The 15,555-nt window shown below is 39.0% G+C and overlaps 1 long non-coding RNA gene across 1 annotated transcript; it reads left to right on the top strand.

The window, feature by feature from the left end:
• The first annotated feature begins 6,903 nt into the window (after nucleotides 1-6,903).
• LOC138769816 (uncharacterized) lies at nucleotides 6,904-14,759 on the top strand. Its single transcript, XR_011359313.1, has 3 exons — nucleotides 6,904-7,010; nucleotides 11,408-11,492; nucleotides 14,537-14,759. It is a non-coding gene; the product is annotated as an uncharacterized lncRNA (long non-coding RNA).
• Nucleotides 14,760-15,555: the final 796 nt, after the last annotated feature.

The raw sequence follows: 15,555 nt of genomic DNA, 5'->3' as shown, positions 1-15,555 counted from the left end.
GACAATAACTGCATTTCCTGCCAAACTGACCGCAGGACAGATCTTGCATTAAAAGCAGCTATCCGAAGGTACAAGTGGTTTGGGGGGGTCATATTGTGGGTACAGAGTTGCTTTAAGAGCTCCCTGTACTGGGGGGGAGGGACAAGGCCTACACAGGATGGTCTACAGCAATGTACTCTGACCCAGGAAGTCTTCCTCACCTTCCAAATCATAGCAGATCCAATTCAGACTGGGGCTTACATCAGGGGACAGGGGTGTGGAGGTAATCTCTTCATAGCTGTAACCCCTCTCTCTCCCCGGACAGAGAGTGCTGCATGTATGTGCCCACATCTGCCCTGCTCATTCCTTCATGCTCCCTGCAGTCTCTGTCAGCCCTTGTGTTTCCCATCCTTGGCATTCCTGCCATAATGTGCCTGCACTTACACTCAGCTATACAAACGGCTGCTATAATGTGCCTACACTTGTGAGTGTAACCCCCCCCCCCCCACACACACACACACACTTCCCCATTGCTGTCATGTGACCACACAGACCTCTGACAGCAGCTCTGCTTGTCTATTCTAGCCTGCTGTACTATGCTACTGCATTATGGGGATCTGCAGTTCCCTCCTGTGTCTGAAACTGCTGCTTTTTTCATTCTTATGCACTTGCTATACATTACACACCACATGCTGTTTGACTATACTGTACAGTAACTTATAATATGACATTTCCAGCTTTCTAAAAATTGTTTTACCTGTTATTCAGAATAAAAAAAAAACATTATTTTTGGGGTATGAAACCATTTCAATGATTCCTTAAAGGAAAACTTGCTTTGGTTTAACAGTGATTTGGATTACAAGCACAGTCCCGACCCCTGAATCCTCCAGCGATCTCCGTATGGGACCCCAGCTGGCTCTGTTATGAACACAACTGCGGGTCATGTGCCGTACCTGTAGCTGTATTCATAACAAAGTCGGCCGGGTCCCATACGGAGATCGCCGGGGGTTTAGGGGTCCCAACCATGTTAAATGTATGTATTTTCTCTGTAACTTGTGACCTTGGCTTGTAACTCCATTACACAACGTTTTTACCTTGACATCTATTTTTGACTTCACTATTATAGAAGTGACATTTAGCAAGTTCTCTTTTTTAATCCCACAAGTTTCTCTTCCAGTAATTGTTCAATTTTTTCTTTAAGGCTGCCCCAGACACATCTTTTTTTTAGCAATTAACAAAAAAATGCTAGAAACAATGCCAATGATGATATCGGCGTTTTTGTGTGAATTACTTTTTTTTTTTTTTTTTGCTATGTCCCCAGTAACATAAACAATGCCTTTGTGTCAGTGCAGAGAACAGGGCGTGGATTTATATGAATAACTTGCTAAGGGATTCATACATAAAACAGAATGCTCATCTTGGAACGCTCACTGAATTGAGTAATAGACTTGTGTGTTCACTCTAGCATGAACATTCTAATTGACCCGATATAAACATTGCATAATAGCATAATAAATTCTGTACTTATTCTAAACTTCTTATGCTTCGCCTGGTACGGCAGTGCCAGCCTGGACATATCCATAAGGAAGAGCTGCCTTTTGTTCCAGCTTGTCCCAGGTCGTGCAGTAGAAGTCGCTGAGGCTAGGAACAGGCTGCAGGCAGGAAGCGCTCAGCAGGTAGACCAAAGACACCCAGGAGCTTAAATAGTGCACGTCCACCTCCTCCCTTTCTGCCATCACCAGATTGTCCCCAGGAACTCCAGCGGCAAATCGTCCCCCCACTTTTCCCCTTGCAGGCTGGGGTCCAATATGCTGCGGCTCGGAGTAGAGCCCCTGCAGCCTGTGATGTGCTTCTGGGAGTATACTGTGTCTGAATATGACTTTCTATTTGACTTTTTACAGCACACTTATAAGCTTATTATTATGCAAAATGATAACAAAAATGTGCTGTGTTAATACACAGTAAAAAACCTGGTGGCTGTAATGCAATAGATGCAAAGTGGGTCGTGTCTGTTGCATTGAAGCCGCCAGTTTTTTTTTTTTTTTTTACTGTATATTAACTTAACACAACATGTATTATACTGTTTTATTACATATAGTGTAGGGTTAGGTTCTGACACTTTGGTTGCTTAGAAGTCTATGGGAAAGAAATGCCACAGTTTTCTACAAAAAATGCCAAACCCTCAGCAAGCTGCAGTTTCAAGAAACTGCCACAAAGACTCCAAAACACCAGAGCGGAGAGAAAAATCCCACAGACAAAAAAAGACAAATATGTAAGGCATTTCATAAACTTCCATTGACTTCCAGCTAACATCTGACCGCTGGCATTTTTGGAAATAAATAAATAAATGCCATGGAGTTTTTGTTGGTGTTTTTGCAAACTTTTTAACTTATTTGTTAATAAAAAAATAAAAATAAAATGTCATTGGGACGTGTCAAATGTTTTCATTTCAAAAATAAATCCAATAGTGCCTAATAACACTGTGTGTGAACAGTCCCGAGTTTACACCCGAAAGGGTTAAATGAAATCTGTAACTTTCCAGTATTCTTGTAAGGGAGGATTAGCATTACCATGTGTCCATACTCTTCATTTAGATGACGTTTATAATAGTGGTGGCTAGTACTATTTTAAGAAAAATATGAAAATTGAAGTATATTAGAGTAACCATTATTGTAAATCTTTAACCTATATTTAATAGTTTTTATAGTGATTTGATATATAAATGAGCAACTGCTATAAATATGGTGAAGGGTGCACTCCAATTATGCTTGAGAAAGGGGGCGGATCCCCGAAACGTAGCAAGACGTTTGGTCGTCATCTTACGTTCTGTGAAGAGTGAGAGTCTATAGACAGGAATGGAGCTTACCAGCGCCACGGCATAATCATCGGGTTCTCCTGACTTCTGAGCACTGTGGTGATATACTGTATGTTATTTGATTACTTTTTTAAAAATTGTTATTGCAAAAGAAAAAAACAACAACAAACAAAGATTTATTTAGAGAAATTCATGTGTCCTGTTTTTTTTACTATTAAATGTTTTCATTCGTCACGAAGAAGAAAAGAAATGCACTATGCCCTGTATTCTTACTTTTCTTTTTTGTGACATGCATGAATCCTGAACGCCCCCCCCCCCCCCCCTACACATCCAGTTCCCAGCAATACTTCATTCTCCCAGCTACCCAGCACATGGGTGATGTCAGTCATATGCCAGGTAACTGGGAGAGGGAACGCCGGGGGACTAAACCAAGTCAGGTGAGTATGAGTATGCTGGTCTGCATGGGGAGGGGGCTGTTGGGTGCTCATGCGGGCATCTGTCCTATGGATGCTGTACGTATCAGCTGCTGTAGGAAACAGTGTGCTGCCACCTCTGTCCATGTCAGGAACTGTTCAGAGCAGGAGACATTTTCTCTGGGTATTCGCTACTACTCTGGACAGTTCCTGACATGGACAGAGGTGGCAGCAAAGAGCACTGTGTCAGACTGGATAAGCTGATAAGTACCGGAAAACTGGAGATTTTTAAAAAGAAGTAAATAACAAATCTATTTAACTTTCTGAAACTAGTTCATATGGAAGAAAAAGATTTTCGCCAGAGTACCCCTTTAAGAACACAGCAGCCGTCTTTTCACTCAGTCTGACAGGTTTGCGAAAAAAAGGTCACATAGACTAATGGCTGTATTACACACCACGAGCGGTGGTGTGAACAAATGCCGATCTGCTGGATTAATTTAATCTTTTTATCATGAGTATGTCATTGAGCTTTTCCTTACCTTAGGCGAATTGTATTGAATCTCAGTTAGAGAGCAGTCAGCCTAGAACTGTTGTGGTGGGGATTTGCTCTATTTCACATGTATGATTCATCTCTTCTGCAAGGATGTGTCATTTTTTTAAATAATCCTTCTGTGATCACGACAACATTTCATACTTCCAGTTCTTAGACACCTTTCAAAGGTCACATTGTTATTTATTTAACCCCTTCCCCCAATATGACGTCCAGGGACGTCATGAAAAGCAGTGGCAGAATGCATCATGACGTCCCTGGACGTCATGCCTTTTCTGCCTCCCCCCACCGTCCCTGGCTGAGATCGGGCAGCAGGAGGAGGCTGTGTCACACAGCCTCCTCCTGCTGCCACTGCCCGGAGGGGAGCCGTGCTCCCCCCCGGGCAGTTAACCCCATAAACACCGCGGTCAGTGTGACCGCAGCGTCTATGGGAAGATTCTGTGCAGCAGGTTGATGGGAAGGCAGGAGGAGGCTACAGCACGTTGCCCCCTCCTGTCGCCACTGCTGTAATGCTCTCCCCAGGTCCCCCTTCCTTCAACCTGTAATGTCCGGGCCCCCCCCGCCCTGATCCAGTTCCCCCCGTTCTACTCTTCCCCAGTTCTCCTCTCCCTTCCTCTACTTGTCCCCCTCCCCTCCGGATTCGGCTTCCTCCCCGTGCTGGTCCTCCCCGCCCCCGTGCTCCCCCCGTGCTCTCCCGGGCTCCCCTCTGTGCTCTCCCCCCCCCCCCCATGCTCGTGCTCTCCCGTGCTCCCCCCCTGCTCGTGCTCTCCCGTGCTCCCCCCCCTGCTCGTGCTCTCCCGTGCTGCCCTCTGTGCTCCCCCCCCCGTGCTCGTGCCCCTCGTGCCTACCTCCCTGTGCTCCGTTCCATCCTCTCCCTCCCCTTGTCCCCCGTCCCCATCCCCCGGGCTACGGCTCCCCCCCATGCTGTAAGATCAGGGCCCTGATCGTTTGAATCAGCTGCAGGGACCTGATAGTTTGAATGACTGTCAGTGTGTGTGACACTGACACTCATTCACTGTATAATGCATTACAGCACAGCTTATGTGCTGTAATGCATTATATATATACCTGCAAAAGTAAAAAAAAACACACACACACACAAATATATAAATAAATAATTAAAACAAATAAATTAAATAATTAAATAAATACATACATAAATAAATAAATAATTAAAATAAATATACACATTCCCCATCCTCCCTTTATAAATGATCCCCTATAAATAAGATACACATATTTGGTATCGCTGCATCCGTAATGACCCCGTCTATTAACCTGTTACATTAATTATACCGCCAGATTAACATCGCTCAAAAAATAAATAAAAAACTAACCAAAATGACAATTTTTTGTTAATCCCGCCCCCTAAAAAATATAGAGAACAGCTATCAAAATGTCACATGTACCCAAAAGGTGTACTGCTAAAAACGTCATCTTATGCCGCAAAAAAAAAAAGCCCTCACATATCTCCATTGGCGAAAAAAATTAAAAATTACTGCCCTAACAATATGCAAGACACAAACAGTATTTATAGTATAAATGCCATAAACTATAACAAAAGTTATATAAAATGGACATCACTGTAATCGTACCAACCTGACAAATAACAACAACATGTCATAGGTGATGTATAGTAAACGGCGTACAAAAAAAATGGTGAAAAACAGCTGCTAAATTGTGTTTTTTATTCGTACCACCTCATAAAAAACGTCAACTTGTCTTACACAAATATTTTGTCACCGCAAGGCCCTGTGACATGGTATAATGGCTAAAAAAAAAACCTGAAACAAAAAAAGGCCCCAAAATTCACCAGGTCTCTGTCATGTCTACGGCCTGTGGTTAAGTCAGGTGACGCACTGCGGACACATATGGGGGATTTCTAGTAACACTGGAATAAGGGGAATAAATAGTGAGTGGTATTTCTCAGTTAATATTTGCTGTGTTAGAGGAAAAAATAGATTAACATAGAATGTCTGCCAAAAAAATAAAAAAAAATTAATTTATCCTCCAACAAGCTTCAATTTCTGCAAAACACCCAAAGGGTTAATACACTTATGAAATGTTACTTTGAATACTTTGAGGGGTGCAGTTTTTACAGTGGAGGGATTTATGGGGATAACTAACATACAGGCCCCACAAATCCACTTCAGAACTGGACTGGTCTCTAAAAAAAATCAGAATTTGACATTTTCCTGATATTTGAAAAATCGCAGCAAAATTTTGAAGTCCTCTAACATCCTAACAAGTAAAAGGACGTTCACCAAATGACGTCACCATAAAGCAGACATGTTGTAGATATTGCAGTAATAATTAGTTCATGTGGCATGACTATCTTTCTTAGGAAAAGAGAATTTTGAATATAAAGGATTGTAAATTTTTCTAATTTTGGGGCAAATGTTGTGTTTTTTTACAAAAAAATACTTAGGGTATCAACCAAAGTACACCACAAACATACAGAGGAATATGTCAGGAAAAAACAATCTCAGAATAACCACGATAGTTAAGCGCATCGCAGAGTTATCACTACATAAAGAGACATAGGTCAGATTTGCAAAATAGGCCCTGGTCATTAAGGCCAAAACAGGCTGCGGAGGCAAGGGGTTAAAGGATTAAATATAAATAGTTATGTTTCCAAGTTATTCATGACTTTTTGAACCAGAGAAATGTTTTTGAGGCATATTTATGATGGAAACATTGAAACTTAGGGAGATATGATTTTTTTATTTTTATTATTTTTATATGATTATTTATTTATTTTTACTTTTTATCATGTTTTCCAGTTGTACCAAACGGGACATTTCTTAACTAACCTAAGCATGAAGTTACTGAGTCCCCAGTCATGCTAAAAGCCTGTTACTATATGTCATAGAATTATGTACAGTATATGTATTACTATGACTTGTACATGGGTGCACAGGGGTCTCCTGGAATCGGGATGACCATAGTGACTTCAGTGAACTGAGAAATGTCATCAGATCTGTCACATTGAATCAGAATGAACAATATCTGTGTAATTGTAATGTGGTAAAATATGAACATAATTCTAAATCATGAGACCCACATTATACAGACAGCATGAGAACAATAAACAGAACGATCAGGTCTACGTTTGCTTATGATTATAGATTAGAAATCCAACCCACAAGATGCTGCAATATAATCCAGGACTTTCTTCCCCAGAAGTCATTCATCCATTCTGTGGTATTCCGCTATTCCAACCGCCTGTACTCAGCACATTCAGACTCATACAGTAAGTATATATGCTTTATGCTAAAATTAAAGGGCTACTCTGAGCATTTATATGTTTAAATATATTGCTTATAAAATAGGAAACATCCTTTTTCACTTACCCATGTTCCCCTAGGGTCCTGCTGTTGCATCTTTGGGTCACCCATTCATGGTCAGGCCAGATGGACTCATCTAGGCAGTGACAGCCTGCTCAGCCAATCACTGGCCACGGCACTGTCCCTCATCAGTCATTGATTGGCTGAACGGGCTGTCATTGCTGGGGCAAGTCTGTCTTGGAAGTAGGTGCTGGAGCGCTCAGCAGGGGATACGAAGATGTGACAGGAGGACCCAGGGGAGCGCAGTTAGGTAAGAATACAATTTTTCTTATTTTTTATGGAATATATATATATATAAAATGTAAATCCCGAGTACCCATTTAATATTGTTTGATCAATATTGCAGTTTATTTCAGTTCAGTTTCAAAATGAGACAATAAAGGGGGTCTGAGGTAATATAGGTAATATGGTTATACTTGTGGGACTTGTCAATTTATACTTTTGCAAATAATTTTATTCAGAAAATTTCCCTCTGATATGCTGCTCTTTCCCTCCCATTGCTGACAACTCATTGGTTACTGATCCCCACTCTGCTCTAAAAACATGGTCTAAATAGGTAGATAGATAGATAGATAGATAGATAGATAGATAGATAGATAGATAGATAGGAGATAGATAGATAGATAGATAGATAGATAGGAGATAGATAGATAGATAGATAGATAGATAGATAGATAGATAGATAGATAGGAGATAGATAGATAGGAGATAGATAGATAGATAGATAGATAGATAGATAGATAGATAATAGATAGATAGATAGATAGATAGATAGATAGATAGATAGATAGCTGTGGCATAGCTACCATAGAGGCAGGGTAGGCAGGTGCTATGGGGCCTATGCATGAGGGGGGCCCGGGGAAGAAGGTAAGAGCATGTGTACTTCTGCTTAACCCCTTATGTACTGCAGTGTGTAATGACCCAATGCTTACTTACATGCTGCAACACAAAAAAAGGTTAACAGGCAGAAGACAGAGATCTCATCTCATAACCTCTGACCTCTTTTCTCCAGCTGCGCAATCAAGTAGGAAAATGTGCAGAGCTCTGTGTAGAGGTCAGGGGTTATCAGTTCACCAGCAGTAAGGCAGATACTCCTTGTCTTCTGAACTTTGGGTAACTTACACACTGCAGTACATAAGGGGTTAAGCAGAAGGTAGTCTGCTCCTGCACCTATGTATTTAACTATAAGGCTCCTAATGGGCTCTGCCAGTCACTCTTCTTGCTGCAGCCAGGATTCTGCCTCTGGTCACAAGATATTTTATATTTTGGCCACCTCACAGAGCATATACTCTATCTATCTATTTATTTACACACACACACACACACACACACAAACAGTGCTTTGTGTTGTGCATAGGGGAGGGGGGGGGTCCTTACATTTTTTTGCTACGGTGCCCTGTGAATCCTAGCTATGCCCCAGATAGATAGATAGATAGATAGATAGGAGATAGATAGGAGATAGATAGATAGATAGATAGATAGATAGGAGATAGATAGATAGATAGAAGATAGATAGATAGATAGATAGATAGATAGATAGATAGGTAGATAGGAGATAGATAGATAGATAGATAGATAGATAGATAGATAGATAGATAGATAGTTTCCCTGAAAGTAAGACGGTGCACTATGTCTTATTTTCGGGAGATGACTTATTTCTCTCCCCCTGGCTGGGAGGGGGTGCAGGGGGAACGAATTAAGACATTGTCCCGAGGCCTCCCCAGAATACTCAACCTCAGCGGTGCGTCTGATATGCGGCGGGTCAGGCGATAATTTCAGAGGGCGTCTTATTTTCGGGGAAGCAAGGTAGATCGATAAAAAGCAAAATGGAGTGCACTCACAGAAAAGTTGTTCGGAGTGCCAGGAGTGGACACTGGAACCACGTCTCCTTTTTAAGTAAGGTCTCGTGTGGAGACAGAAATGTTGCACTGGCTGATGTTTTTAATTGAAATAAATACCATAATTTTTTTCCCCATATGGATGTGCAGCCAGTAGTGAATTATAATAGGGGCGTTTTGGGCGGCAGCCCGGGGCCCTGAGCTCCTGGGGGGCCCATGACCACTCAAAAAGACTTATACTTTCAATGGTGTACTGTCTCCTGGCTACACTTCCGCCATGATTTGCAAAAATCACAGTTTTTTAATGGCAATTTTGCACAAATCAGGACGTCATGACATTATTTATCCTGTACTATGAACGCCAGGCTAGTGCTGCCATAGTTACTGTGGGGTGGGGGGGCCCAGGCTTGGTGAACAGACCGGGGCCTATGGTAAAGTTAATCCGCTCCTGTGTGCAGCGTATTCTTGAACGTAGATAGATAGATAGATAGATAGATAGGAGATAGATAGATAGATAGGAGATAGATAGATAGATAGATAGATAGATAGATAGATAGATAGGAGATAGATAGGAGATAGATAGATAGATAGATAGATAGGAGATAGATAGATAGATAGATAGATAGGAGATAGATAGATAGATAGATAGATATAGATAGATAGATAGATAGATAGGAGATAGATAGATAGATAGATAGATAGATAGATATCTGAAGTAGATTCAATGGCACTCCCAAATAGATGCAAAAATCAGTGTTTATTCCAGTGTCCAAAAATAAGTTGTCACAGCACAGCAATAGGCAACGTTTCTGTGGCCTCACGCCACCATTTTCAAGCCAGTATAAGTGAGCACATCACACATTTAAATACAGGTGGGGAGCACCCTATTGGTGCAAACCACTGTCAATCAAAGTGATTAAAAAAATGCATTCAGGTGTCCAGAGTGGAGGAATAGTGTTACATACAAAAAAAGGCAAAATACAAAAGTGACTCTATATGCTTCTATAAACATTATTTGATCCCAAAAATAACCGCATAGTGCATTTGTTATTGTATTAGAGTGTAATATATACATATATTGAAATACAGGTGAAAAACAAATACATTTAACTCTATCATTAAAAACTTCTTGTGTTATCCAAATTTTCAAAAGAAAAAGTCCATTTCCAATATGGCACATAGTCCATAAAAATCGCCTGAAAATCAGGCGATTTTTATGGACTATGTGCCATATTGGAAATGGACTTTTTCTTTTGAAAATTTGGATAACACAAGAAGTTTTTAATGATAGAGTTAAATGTATTTGTTTTTCACCTGTATTTCAATATATGTATATATTACACTCTAATACAATAACAAATGCACTATGCGGTTATTTTTGGGATCAAATAATGTTTATAGAAGCATATAGAGTCACTTTTGTATTTTGCCTTTTTTTGTATGTAACACTATTCCTCCACTCTGGACACCTGAATGCATTTTTTTAATCACTTTGATTGACAGTGGTTTGCACCAATAGGGTGCTCCCCACCTGTATTTAAATGTGTGATGTGCTCACTTATACTGGCTTGAAAATGGTGGCGTGAGGCCACAGAAACGTTGCCTATTGCTGTGCTGTGACAACTTATTTTTGGACACTGGAATAAACACTGATTTTTGCATCTATTTGGGAGTGCCATTGAATCTACTTCAGATATATTAGGAAGTCCGTGGTTGGGACTACAACAGGCACCCGTTCACACTACTGGCAGTGCTGCTGAAATAACATACATATAGATAGATAGATAGATAGATAGATAGATAGATAGATAGATAGATAGATAGGAGATAGATAGATAGATAGATATAGATAGATAGGAGATAGATAGATAGATAGATAGATAGATAGATAGATAGATAGATAGATAGATAGATATAGATAGAAGATAGATAGATAGATAGATAGATAGATAGATAGATAGATAGATAGATATAGATAGATAGGAGATAGATAGATAGATAGATAGATAGGAGATAGATAGATAGATAGATAGATAGATAGATAGATAGATAGATAGATAGATAGGAGATAGATAGGAGATAGATAATAGATAGGAGATAGATAGGAGATAGATAGATAGATAGGAGATAGATAGATAGGAGATAGATAGATAGATAGATAGATAGATAGATAGATAGATAATAGATAGATAGATAGAAGATATAGGAGCAGAGAGGTGGTCAGTAACCTAAACAATGAGCTGTTAACAATAGAGAGAAAGATCAGCTTATCAGAAGAAGGAGGTAAGTTTTATAAATGAACACACTTGATAAAATATTTAACTTAGTATTTAACACACACACACACACACACACATATGTATTTATATATATATATATATATATATATATATATATATATATATATATATATATATATATATATATTTTTTTTTTTTTTTTTTTTTTTTATTCCTCTCCCACAGATATAAGCATGGCTTTCCTGGAGAAATCTATTTTCCTTGTACTGTTCCTTGGATTGGTTTCCCTGTCCTTCAGCTGTGATAAAGTGTAAGTACAAAATATGAAATATAAGAACAATGAGTTTAGGCTGTGCTCACACATTTGCATATATTTTTGTATTTCTTTGGTGACGTAATTAGAGCTTATTTTGGTCTCTGCACATTTCTCTCAATTGACTCCATTTTGGCATGTGATCAGCGTTACCAGGCTTCATCATTAGTAGAGATCAGCAAGTTTTGAAAAATTCAGTCTGCCAGGTAAACAAATTTTTGGGATAAAATTTGCAAACTTGTGAACCTTAAAAAAAACCACTAAAATAGATAAACAATTGTTTAGCTGTTTTAGCGCAGTTTTGGTGCCCAACCTCCCTGTCTGCATTCCCTTGGTGTCCTCTTCAGTGTCCTCAGGGTGCTGAACCAGCACCGAACCGCGCTCTCTTCTGCCCTGGAGCAGAAGGCACTTGAGCACTCGAGCATTAAAAAATGGACGGGTGCCATGATGTAAAACTGTGAATATTTGTAAAAGTTTGAATCTGAAGCTAAGATCAGTGTAAAAAAGTTGAAAGGCGCCAAAGGTGTCAATTGTGGGGAATCTGTGAACACATAGCTGAATTACCCCTTTAATCAATTTCGGCAGAAACTGCTATGCAATAAAAGCTTGACTATAAGTATATGGTCCCAAATTTACGTTCCTCTTTAAGGCCTCTTTTACATTGCAGTACTGCAACAAAAAAGGAATAGAAGGAGCATTGGTTCTTTCCATGATATAGGAAGTACATAAAGTTTTTTTAGTCCTCTAAACCACAACAGTCCTATCTTACCAGTTGAAATGGTTACCTGTACAGGTCGTAAACATATACTAATCTGGCCAAGATTTGGACAGTAATAAATTAATTTAATATAATCATAAATAGCGCATGATATAAATATTCATCAACAGAAGATAAAAACATATATACGCATTCCTATAGTTATCAAAAATGAGGATTAATACATGGAACATTAAATAAATGCACATAAAGGTTCAATACACAGATAAATAAATAAATAGAAATAAAAAATAAAAAATAAACAATAGAAAAATGAGTCAAAAAAAAAAAAAAAAAAAAAAAGGTCTCTTTAAAATGAGCGGTACCGCTGGGTGCCGGCCGGTTGCGAAGTAATATTGCTTATACCTTTAATTGTAAGCTACTAATTCCACTCTAGTTGCAGTTCAGTTTAGAGGGTGGTCTTGGACTTGTAGTCCTTCCAGGTACATATCAAGACTCGGACTGATAGTCTTTTTTAACGTCATCGCCAGCATCATCGCCACTGACGAAGAGGTTAAACATTGAGAACCTTGAAACGCGTATGGCAATTATACAGACTAATGCTACATCAGATTAGTTATTGTGATTTTAAACCGAACATTATTTTTTCTCATTTTTTTTTTTTTTTTTTTTTTTTTTTTTTTTTTATTATTATTATTATTTTTTATTTTTCTTTTCTTTTCCCTTTTTTTGGGACTTACTCTTGACCCATTGTCCCTCTGGGGGGCCCCCCGATTGTATTGTACCATCTGGACACTTGCCATTTGGAATACCACAACCATCTTTACCACCCTGTCCCGGACGGAGTCATCTGTGACGAGATCGAGGCTGTACCATCGCGCGCGAAGGTATCCTCAGAACCACGAGGACGCGCTGCGGGATCGCTACACTAGCCGCTAACCTCATTCGGCCGTTGCGAGCTGATAGCAGAGAGGAAAGAAGCGATACCACCAGCCACCTCGGGACGGGTGAGAGGCGCTACAAACGCCATAAGTTTGTGTCTGATATCACTGTTTGCGTAAAATATCATTACTGATCTAACAAAGCAGACCATACTTTGATGACTCGGGAGGACTATTAGTCTAAAAGGGTGTCTGTAAAACACGTTAAAAAAGACTATCAGTCCGAGTCTTGATATGTACCTGGAAGGACTACAAGTCCAAGACCACCCTCTAAACTGAACTGCAACTAGAGTGGAATTAGTAGCTTACAATTAAAGGTATAAGCAATATTACTTCGCAACCGGCCGGCACCCAGCGGTACCGCTCATTTTAAAGAGACCTTTTTTTTTTTTTTTTTTTTTTTGACTCATTTTTCTATTGTTTATTTTTTGTTTTTTATTTCTATTTATTTATTTATCTGTGTATTGAACCTTTATGTGCATTTATTTAATGTTCCATGTATTAATCCTCATTTTTGATAACTATAGGAATGCGTATATATGTTTTTATCTTCTGTTGATGAATATTTATATCATGCGCTATTTATGATTATATTAAATTAATTTATTACTGTCCAAATCTTGGCCAGATTAGTATATGTTTACGACCTGTACAGGTAACCATTTCAACTGGTAAGATAGGACTGTTGTGGTTTAGAGGACTAAAAAAACTTTATGTACTTCCGATTTCCTCACTCGCTCCTTTCTAGGTAAGGGCATTTTTTAGTTTAACCTCGACCTATACAGCGATAATTGTGAGCTGCACCAATATATTATATTATTCTTTCCATGATATAATTCCTTATACGCTGCACCTGAAAACTGCACTGTGTAAGAGCGCCCTCAGGTGAATCTGCCATCTGAACCATAGTCCAATGACATTTATTATTATTCGCCAAATGCCTCTAATACATCACATACAGAACAGTACAACACCCACAAAACCAACATGATTCTCTTCAAACATGATCTGGTCCTCCCACCAGCACAAGAGCAAATTGGCATAGTTTGGGGCATATGGGTACCCATAGCGGTGCCCCTGAGCTTGTGGAAGGCCCACCCACCAAAGGGGAAATATTGTAAATAACAACTGACCACAAAATATACAAAACACTCTCAAGTGGGTCTCCTTATTTTTGAAGGAAGTAAATAAAAATATTTTTGTCCACTGCTGTTGTTACATGTTTATGGGTCTAAATGATTTGTTTCGATCTACTAAGTAAAAGTTACTTCATGTCACTTTCTTTGGGATTGTGTTAATGGTTTGTAAAAGTGCGGATGAATAAGGATGCTGGGTCTCATTTCTGTGCATTTTCACTAAATATATATTACCTTCTAATGCAGGAAAAGAGAAGAAGAGGGGCAGGATGACGAGGAAGTGGAGGAAGAAGAAGAGGAGGAAGAAGAGGAGGAAGAAGAGGAAGAAGAAGAAGAGGAAGAAAATGAGGAAAGAAGAACTCCAAAACAATAAATTTTAGGGCATTAAAAACCCTTAACTATGTCAAAAATATATAAAGGCATACATATATATTATATACATTATAAATATATTAACACGTACTTCAAATTGTCTTTTTTTTTTCTTTTTTTTACATACTGTATGCGCATTACACCATGTCTGAGCCTGCTGACACTATGGAATTATTAACAGAGTCATGTTATTTTAACATGTTGGCGATGATAACTTTCTCCATAGTCCCATTGCTCTAACAGTAAAGAGTCCTTTCAATGTAAATGCTTATATCATCTTTCCTCTAGACATAGTTGTTGGGTATAAATAGGTCATGAGAGAAATGACTGTACTGCCCTTTGTTTATACAAAGTTGTACAAAGTTATTAGGTTGCCTCTTAAAAGTCTTGTTACTAAACTGAACATCTATAATTTTGGGAAACTTTTAGGTAATGAATTTCCATTTAATTTATCAATCTAGCTGCCACCTATGTTATGATATGCTGATGTATATATATATATATATATATATATATATATATATATATATATATATATATAATTTTTACGCAGAAAACAATAGTACAGGCCATTTTAAGAAACTTTTTAATTGGGTGTATTATAATTGGGTATATAAATTTGCCATTATGTGCATTCGAAAAGCATTTCCCCAGGTCCCCCCCCCCCTCCCTACTCTCTGTCATTTACTGCTCATTATCAGGAAATCTCGACTCTTTTACATCAGTCGAGTCCTGTGTAACCTATGGAGAGCCAGCAGAGAGCAGAGAACAAATGATTACACAGTGGGAGCTGTGTGAAAGCCGGTATTCAGAGGTCAGAGAGGTCAGTGCTGACATCAGAGGAGATAGCCCGATGATGTAGCTGTAAATTAACTCTTCATTTTCCTGCTTTG

The sequence above is a fragment of the Dendropsophus ebraccatus genome, chromosome 12, assembly GCF_027789765.1.
Source record: "Dendropsophus ebraccatus isolate aDenEbr1 chromosome 12, aDenEbr1.pat, whole genome shotgun sequence".
In the NCBI taxonomy this organism is placed as follows: Eukaryota; Metazoa; Chordata; class Amphibia; order Anura; family Hylidae; genus Dendropsophus; species Dendropsophus ebraccatus.
Note: the sequence above shows the minus strand (reverse complement) of the source record. Positions and strands in the feature narration are given on the sequence as shown.